The sequence below is a fragment of the Lygodium microphyllum genome, chromosome 9, assembly GCF_053477565.2.
Source record: "Lygodium microphyllum isolate KBCC chromosome 9, Lygodium_microphyllum_v1.1.10, whole genome shotgun sequence".
NCBI classification, from domain to species: domain Eukaryota; kingdom Viridiplantae; phylum Streptophyta; class Polypodiopsida; order Schizaeales; family Lygodiaceae; genus Lygodium; species Lygodium microphyllum.
The window spans coordinates 134,102,328-134,110,980 of record NC_141143.1 but is presented as its reverse complement, the minus strand read 5'-3'; the positions used below and the strand labels follow the sequence as shown (position 1 = coordinate 134,110,980).

The following is an 8,653-nucleotide window of genomic DNA, read 5'->3' as shown; positions in this document are numbered from 1 at the left end:
ATTAAAGAATTTTTCATAAATGTAAGCGTTATATATTTACAACTCTTAATACAATTTTTATTGCATTTTACGATAATATCTGTTCACATGGTATTCTCTATGTTTTGAATCTCTTTCTTTGTCTTTAGATACAACGAGAATTAAAAAATAACAACCAATATTCGGCTCTTTTATATTTTCTTCGTGTCTGTACAGGAAAAAGGGACCATAGCTAATTCTCAATTCAGTGTTCTTCTCTTGAAGTAATGCCAAGTTGCCAACCCATTGGGTTTTAGCTAAGGCATTTAGGAGCTTTAGCACATAGTCTTCCCTTGGGGGGAGGGAGGGCTTAAGTGATTTCACATTCTTCTTTTTTTTTTCTTGTTGAGTTGGAGGAAATTTAGATTAAGTTGTAAAATAATTGGAATACCAAATTCAAAAACAGCAACGACAAAATATTCGTTTACATGGATGTTGTGTATACATACACGTGTGTGTCTGCACATATAGCTAGTAGATGTATATATATATAAGTAACTCCGAGGAGAGGGGGTAGAAGAGACGAGGCCTGGTGCAGGTTCTTCCTATTTCCATGGCCGATTCTGAATTTTGCCTGAGGCAGGAAGGGGCAGGAAGTTATGGCGGTGGAGGTGGGCAGGGGTTGCGGTAACATGGCTGGTCAAGTCTTTTGGTCTTTGTAGAATTATCTAATCTCACTGGGGTTGCATTAGAGGAAAGGGAGCCTAATGAGTATATTTAGCCGCTTGTAGCCTTCGTCTCATTGTCAAAGAAATTCAAGTTTACAGCCATGGAGGTAGCTGCTGCGCACACACAGAGAGGAAGCTGAGAAGGGAGAGGGAGCGTCATTAATGACATGGGTGGGGGCTCTTAATGTGATATAGTGATGGTGCAGGCCGCATGGGGGAATCAAAGATGGGCTAACATCAGAGCTAGCAATATAAATTGGACATAGATATTGCAGGAGGCTGTGGTACTGAGAGGAAGAGAATGATGAATTGCATGAGGGTTTTCATCAATATACTGGTGGTGGTGGTGGTGGTGGTGGTGGTGGTGCACACTGTGGAAGGGACCCCGGCTGAGGACCTCATCAGGCAGCTCCCCGGTGCCGTTCCGCCAGTACGCCGGCTACGTCACGGTTGACGCTGCATCCGGGCGTGCTCTCTTCTACTACTTTGTGGAGGCTCAATCCAGCCCTCATACAAAGCCCCTCACCCTGTGGCTCAATGGAGGTAATGCAACATGGCTAATCCACCCACGTAGTATGAAAACTAATTTCAGTTCCATCAAACTGATCAGGGTGCCATAAGTCCAGCTAATCTGACTTTGATCCCATCAGAATGAGGTTATACCTCAATTCCAGCTATAATCTGAATCTGCCAATTCATCAGTGATTGCCATAATCGCAGCTGACCTGATCTCAATTCAATCAATAGCGCTGTCAGAATCCCAGATCATCTGATGCCAATTCAATCACTCAGGCTGCCATACATTCCTTCCTGCATTTTGATATCTCAGCTAACTAACCATCTTCTGTCTCACGATTAATTAACCATGCTGCAAATGTGGTTAATTAGCTCAGCAGCCTGGAGCTGGACCATCTGCATGCACCTAACCAAGTGATGGCTGTAATTAAAACACTGCTTACCATCTGCATGCCATGAAATAAGCGGTGGCTGTGATTGGAGTGTTTCAGGGACCATCCGAGATAATTAAATCGGAGAGAGAGTGATAATGTAATTATACTGGATTGTGCCAGAGAAATTGGCTTTGATTAGCGCTAGGCATGTGAGATTAATAGGGAGGGATTATGGACTGAACTTGCACTAATCGGGTGAGATTAAGGATGGGTGATGGATTGAATGGATTGTTGCAGGGCCGGGGTGCTCGTCGGTGGGGAATGGAGCGTTTGAGGAGCTGGGGCCGTTCTTCCCGAACGGCTATGGCAGGGGGCTCACTCGCAACAAGCATTCGTGGAACAGAGGCAAGTCTAGTCTCTATCTGATGATTGATGAATGAATGGATGAGAGAGAGAGAGAGAGAGAGAGAGAGAGAGAGAGAGAGAGCATCTTGGATACCCATTGGGGGTGGATGTACGGCCAAAAGACCTGCTGGAGTGGATTTCACAAAAATTGGCGGCGAAGTTTATGTATTGGAAGTCGCAAGCGTGGCCATTCCATGTCCGCCTCAAAGTGGCCCAGACAATCATGCTTCCAATGCTAACGTATTTCCTGCCTTTGTTGCCATGGACGCCTACTACTTTGAAGGCCCTCACTCATCCTATCCGTTTCATGCTGTGGAAGAAGGATTCACTGCAGGCCGGCATTTCCTGGATTTCTTGGTCACACGCATGTACCCCTAAGCGCATGGGTGGAGGAGCTATTTTGGATGCACACACTCATTTGTTAGCTCTCCGTTGGTCCCTTTTTCGTGCCATGTGTGTGGACCATCACCCATGGACCATCATAGCCCATTATTTTCTTGAGGACAGCGGGCTCCCCCATGGCAACACACGGCTTCGGGCCTCCTGGTGGCATGTCCTTAATGCTGACTCTCGTATTTCCAGTCCCTCCTCCTCTTTGTTACTGCACTTGGTCGGCTCTTGGAAAGTGGTGCTCCAAAAGGCCCGTTGGCACCCAGTAGGGGACCGCTTGCAGACTAACTCCTTTCAGCTGGAATTGTTGGCAGTATCGAGACTCCTTTCATGGGAAGATAAACATCAACTCAGACCAAGATTTAATCGCATGGCCCGTTTAGGTGTGACGTCGGTTGCGGATGCTACCCTTGCCACTCGCAATGTCCTCGTATCATTTCGGACTGCTCGGCGACTCTTCAAGATCCCGCGTGGATACCGTGATTTATGGGAGCAGCTTTCGTCGGAACTTCAGGGTCGGCAACCCTTTCCTGCCTTGACTGTGGATCGTCCTTGGCAGGACTGGGACCTTGCAGGCCGCCTCAGTCTGGAAAAGGCCTCTACTAATCAGGTGTATCATCTTCTTGTTCAAGATCACCAATGGCTAGGAGAGAAAGCTAATACTGTTTGGGGACTGCGGAAATCGCTGTCATGGTGGCAGAAAACGCTGATGGAGGGCTGGCTAAATAAGACACCTTTCAAATGCAAGGTTTTTCTTTGGCGGGTGATGATTGGTGGTCTTCCTCTGGCCTCGGCCCTTGCCAAGCGTCGCATCTCGAATGGCAATTGTTTCTTCTGTACCACACCGGCGGAATCGGCCCGACATCGTTTTCTCTCTTGCCCGCTCGCCAAGAATATCTGGTCGCTCTTGTCGCACATTTGGCGCGCGGTGGTGGGGTCCTCGCTAACTCCTTTCGACTGGGTTTTTGTGCGCCCGAAGTATCCCGCACCTCCACAGTTGCATGAGAAGATCTTATTTCACTTTTTCAGATATTGGGGATGCTGGCACATTTGGACCACGCGCAATGCTTTTCTCTTTGATTCGGCCTCTAATGTTCCCCGACATATTGCCAGGCTTAAAGGGCTCTTGCATTGGCAGCTAGATATCATCCGACACTCCGACTTGCTCCCTCGGGAGGACTTGCATCCGTGGCATATGGCAATTGCCTCTGGGTCGTTGCCATGATTGGTGTAACCTTTTCAGTGCATCACTACGGGGCTTCCCCACACGTTGGCCTAGGGCCCTCGTGTATCTTGTAATCAGATAAAAAAGAGAGAGAGAGAGAGAAAGAGAAAACCTCTTCACATGATGGCTTTGTGTCATCATGTATCTTGTAATCCAGTAATCTTGTATTTTTTTCATAATTAATACAATTACCTTTTACGAAAAAAAAAAAGAGAGAGAGAGAAAGAGGAGCTTCCTCTCATTGTTGAATGTGCCCATGACAGCGGCGTCTTTCTCTGACTTTCCTCTCTGTTTATCTATCGGAGAGATGAGAGAGAGAGAGAAAGTTTGTGTGTGTGTGTCTCTGTTTGTGTTTTTCTAGCTTGAGAGAGAGAGAGAGAGAGAGAGAGAGAGAGAGAGAGAGAGAGAGAGAGAGGGAGTTATTCTAGCTTTAGGATGAAAAATGTAGAAAAAGGAGAATACAATATAAAGAGTATTAAGGGGAGGATTATACTCTAGATTCTAATAAAAAGAAGAGAGTTTTTACATTGTAGGACAGAATTTGAATGCCTTAAGAGATATCTCCCATTGGGTAGATTACATTTCTATTCCACCCTTACTTCACACTTGCTCTCATAGGGAAGATTCTAAAGATGCATTAAGAGATATCTCCCATAGGCTAGATTTCTCTATTCCTCTTTGTGAGCTCACACTTGCTCTAAAACCTTTCAGGTGGTAGCTTATCAAAAATCCGCAACGGGAAATTTCCCATTGGGTAGATTGTACTAGTAAAACTTTTTTTTATTTCTTGCATTTTAGAAAAAGGAGATATCTGTAGTTATCCAACCAAGCATGCGCATGGACGCATGTACTCCCCCAACAAAAAGGAGGAAGAAGATTCCAAGCAAAGTTTTGTACTCTTTTGTTATTGGTGCTCAATTCAAGTGACACAATTGACTCTTATGGATGCCAATAGGTATTTGGGTCTTGTCATATACTAGTGAACATGGTATATTTCACATGCCTTGGGTTTTTATGTGAACATTGGTTTGAAATCAAGGTGAAGGGGCCAATGGGAGACATCTAACAATCCCCCACAATATCTTTTATTTATTTACATTCCATAGCAAAAAAACCAGGGAATCTTAAATATCTTAATTAAGTAGGCCTAGTTACTAAATAATGAAGGGTTTATAGAAGAGCAACCATGCGGAGCCAATCGAGTGACACTATATCATGTATTGTGTTAAGGTTTTACAAAATCTAAAATATAGAAAAGGTATCTCACATTAAACTTATGTATAATACATAAGTATTAGTTTAAGGTTGCTAAACAACATGCATCTTGTTGTCCAAAATTGTCACTAAATTGGGATGGGGTACATTTCGCTTTTTGGGGGGGGGGGGGGGGGGGTCACTTTATTGGCCCCTTTACTTTATATTTAAGAGCTAAAAGTACACACTCATAACAGATATATCAAAGTCGACTTTGCTTTAAGGAATGAGACAATTTTGTTTTAACTCTCCTAAATGACCCTTAGAGCACCAAAACAACTTTCAAAGACCTATCTCCATCTGTGTCATTTCCATATCTTGATACATTATGATCCCTAGCATTTCTGATGACCCCAATCCTTTTTAATCACCATAGGACAGTTGAGTACTTTGATTAGCATACATGATGACCAAATTCTTCCTAATCCCAAGAGCTTTGATTATTTCCCAAAGCCTCCACAACTCCTTACTCATGTCACCTTTGCTGCCTAGGAGAACTCGCTTACATCGATGGTGCAATGGAAACTTGATCTAAACATAGATTTCTCAAATCTTTGTCATATCGGACATGTTGCCCCTCATTCCCAAAAGTTGTGGTAGATATTCTCTCTTTTCCTACTACACAAAACCTAGAAAGGAGAGAACCAAGAGAGACCTTACTAAACTTTCCAATCTAATCCTTTGTAGGCAAGCTTTCATATCGTGTTACTGCCAATCACACAAGGAAATGGCACCCCATGTCTTAATGATGTCAATCAAGTCTATGAGAATACTGAACAAGAAGGCAACAATTAACAATTTAAGATTCAATGTAATTTTTTAAATGTGCTATCAAATTTGTGGAAGCACTTGATGTGTATAAAGCCACAAAATTTAAGATTCTAAAGATGCATTAAGAGATATCTCCCATAGGCTAGATTTCTCTATTCCTCTTTGTGAGCTCACACTTGCTCTAAAACCTTTCAGGTGGTAGCTTATCAAAAATCCGCAACGGGAAATTTCCCATTGGGTAGATTGTACTAGTAAAACTTTTTTTTATTTCTTGCATTTTAGAAAAAGGAGATATCTGTAGTTATCCAACCAAGCATGCGCATGGACGCATGTACTCCCCCAACAAAAAGGAGGAAGAAGATTCCAAGCAAAGTTTTGTACTCTTTTGTTATTGGTGCTCAATTCAAGTGACACAATTGACTCTTATGGATGCCAATAGGTATTTGGGTCTTGTCATATACTAGTGAACATGGTATATGCAACAATTAACAATTTAAGATTCAATGTAATTTTTTAAATGTGCTATCAAATTTGTGGAAGCACTTGACGTGTATAAAGCCACAAAACATGCATGGTAGCTAGCAAGTCAAGCATGCCAAATATGATTTCACTTCCTTTTCCCCCATTCGTACCATGTCTAATGTGTTTTTGATGATCCCATGTGTCACTTAAACTACAAGCTTGAGATGAATGTGCCATTATGCCATCAGAGTTGTTCTCATGAGCCCAAAATCAATTGCTAGTTTCCTAATCTAATCTTAGGTCACATGGAAGTGGAGTATAGGAGCCAAATTACAACTAGTTGTCGTGTCACAACACGAGAGGGGGGGTCTACTCAACTTGCAGCCACTCGAGAAAAAATAAGTGGACCACAATCTCATTTTCCATTCACAAATGTTTAAGTGGCTCATGTTTTTATGCATGGTTGTATCTTATTGCTACTTCTCCCTTTATTCCGTTTGAGAGCTTTTGTGTATGTGTACCTACAATAAATGTACTCTAAAGATTTAGTGATGCCTTTTGAGGACCCAATGCTCTTCAAAGAAAAATATAAGGTATTTACTCTCTTTGGTTCATTAAGAGGTTATCAATTGACATGTTCTAGAAGGTACATCTAGCACAAATTTAAAGTGTCAAACAACATTGTTAGGTGGGTTTTTATTTTTAGCACTCAAATTGGGCTACTAATGGTAATGGTGCATTTACAAACAAAAGAGCAAGCGATTGAGTGCGGAAGCCTTAGAAAATAATAGAGCACCAAGTGTCTTAACAAAGTTTATCTACTAGATGTATGGTGTCATTTAGGAGTAGATTGTGGATTTAGAGCTTAAGAGATTGGTTAGGAAAGCTTAGAGCTCATATGTACCACATGTATCAATTTGTCATGGTTAGCACAAATCTACTATTCATTTTAAATGCTGAGATTGTGGATTTAGAGCTTAAGAGATTGGTTAGGAAAGCTTAGAGCTCATATGTACCACATATATCAATTTGTCATGGTTAGCACAAATGTACTACTATTCATTTTAAATTTTAAAAAGTATATTATATACGTTGTTAGTGGAAATTCTGAGTTGAGTAAATTGTTTCAAATTTAGGTCATGATTCATACATTTACAATATGTAATTTTTCTAACTCATATTCAAGTTTTTGTAAAAACTAATGATGTAAAGTGAAACCTTATGTGTAGTTATCACTTATTAAAGTTTTTAAAGAAGGCTTTTGCTTTTCTTACCAACAATATACCAAGTCATTATCTTTCTAGTGGCATCGAACAAGAAAATCATTGGATGCCTTGAACCTTCCACAAGGTCGTTCACTTAAAAAGCTCGTAGAATAAAGAAAAGATTCCCGAATCTGCCGAGAGGTTCCGCACGTGGCAAAAATCATCTGTTAGCACGTGGGCAGTCTTGCAATTTGTACGCTCCATTTGTGGATATGCAAAGTACGGGCACAGCACCATTCATGAGCACCCGCCTTGTCAATTTAGTGCTTAATTATAGTCAATTACGATTGAGCTTAGTTACACTCAAAAATTGAGCTTTTCAATGATTGAGCTTAATTATAGTCAAGCTGAGGTGACAAGAACTAGCCCAGCGCAGGCAGAAATCTGATTTTGACTGGAAGATCTTCCAACACCAAATGATGCTTTCAAAGACAAGAATTTGGAATTACTGAACCTTGTCTGTAACCAGCAATATTATGGGTGGTTGTGGACCCAAATACAGTTAGTGCATCTTTCGTGCAGGCTCCTTTCTTGTATGATACGAAAGAGTCGTTCGTGCAGCTTGTGCAACACTTTGTGCTCTATCCTGTTTATGTGTCTAAGCAAAAGACGAGCATAAGAATATGCATCGGGACACCCATCTTGCTGGAGCCATTAGATCACTTTGCCCCTTTTCTCCCCTAATGGCATCTTTAGCATGAGATGTGGTGCAGTATCCAAGGCTTTTCCCATATCTATCCAGTCCATAAATTATGCGAACTCAATGGCAATGCACACATGAGAGATAGTGGGACTGGAAAGGGGGAGGAGGAGATTGGAGACGGAGAGCTGGATAATGAGTATCAGGAGGAGGGCCGTTGGGTACTAGCTCAATTTGGCAGTCGAGAGTCCAGCTGCCTCATTACATCCTGGCTAACCATTGTGATCACCTTGCAACGCCTCATAATGACCATGTTACATACAGCCTACTACCTCTTCGGCCATCCTTATAGGAGCTGTCATTTCTGTTCGATGTCCTCCCATGGATGCTGTGTGTTGGATGGGCATCTCGTTGACAAGTCCAGTGGTGCATGCTCACCTCATAACTTGTGAAGCTACCCTTTTGTTATCTGCATATTCATAGCACTAATGCATGAATGTGGCTCTTAAGTCATTATCTATAGCAATGCATTTGTTGATATGCATCTCAAACATGTGCTTTAGTGTCTTTTGATGACAAGGTTTTGAAACCAACATACATGAATGCCATCACATCCACCTCAAAACAATTTCAAGAAGGTTTCCATATTTTACATGCTTTCCATC

At 41.9% G+C, this 8,653-nt stretch overlaps 1 pseudogene across 1 annotated transcript in view; it reads left to right on the top strand.

Annotated features, from left to right (window-relative positions):
- The first annotated feature begins 999 nt into the window (after positions 1 to 999).
- The window catches only part of LOC148031608 (serine carboxypeptidase-like 42), a 114,675-nt pseudogene continuing 107,021 nt past the window's right edge, over positions 1,000 to 8,653 (top strand). Inside the window, exons 1-2 of the transcript XR_015691958.1 lie at positions 1,000 to 1,229; positions 1,874 to 1,981. The product of XR_015691958.1 is annotated as a serine carboxypeptidase-like 42 (transcript). The remainder of the gene's footprint in view (positions 1,230 to 1,873; positions 1,982 to 8,653) is intronic.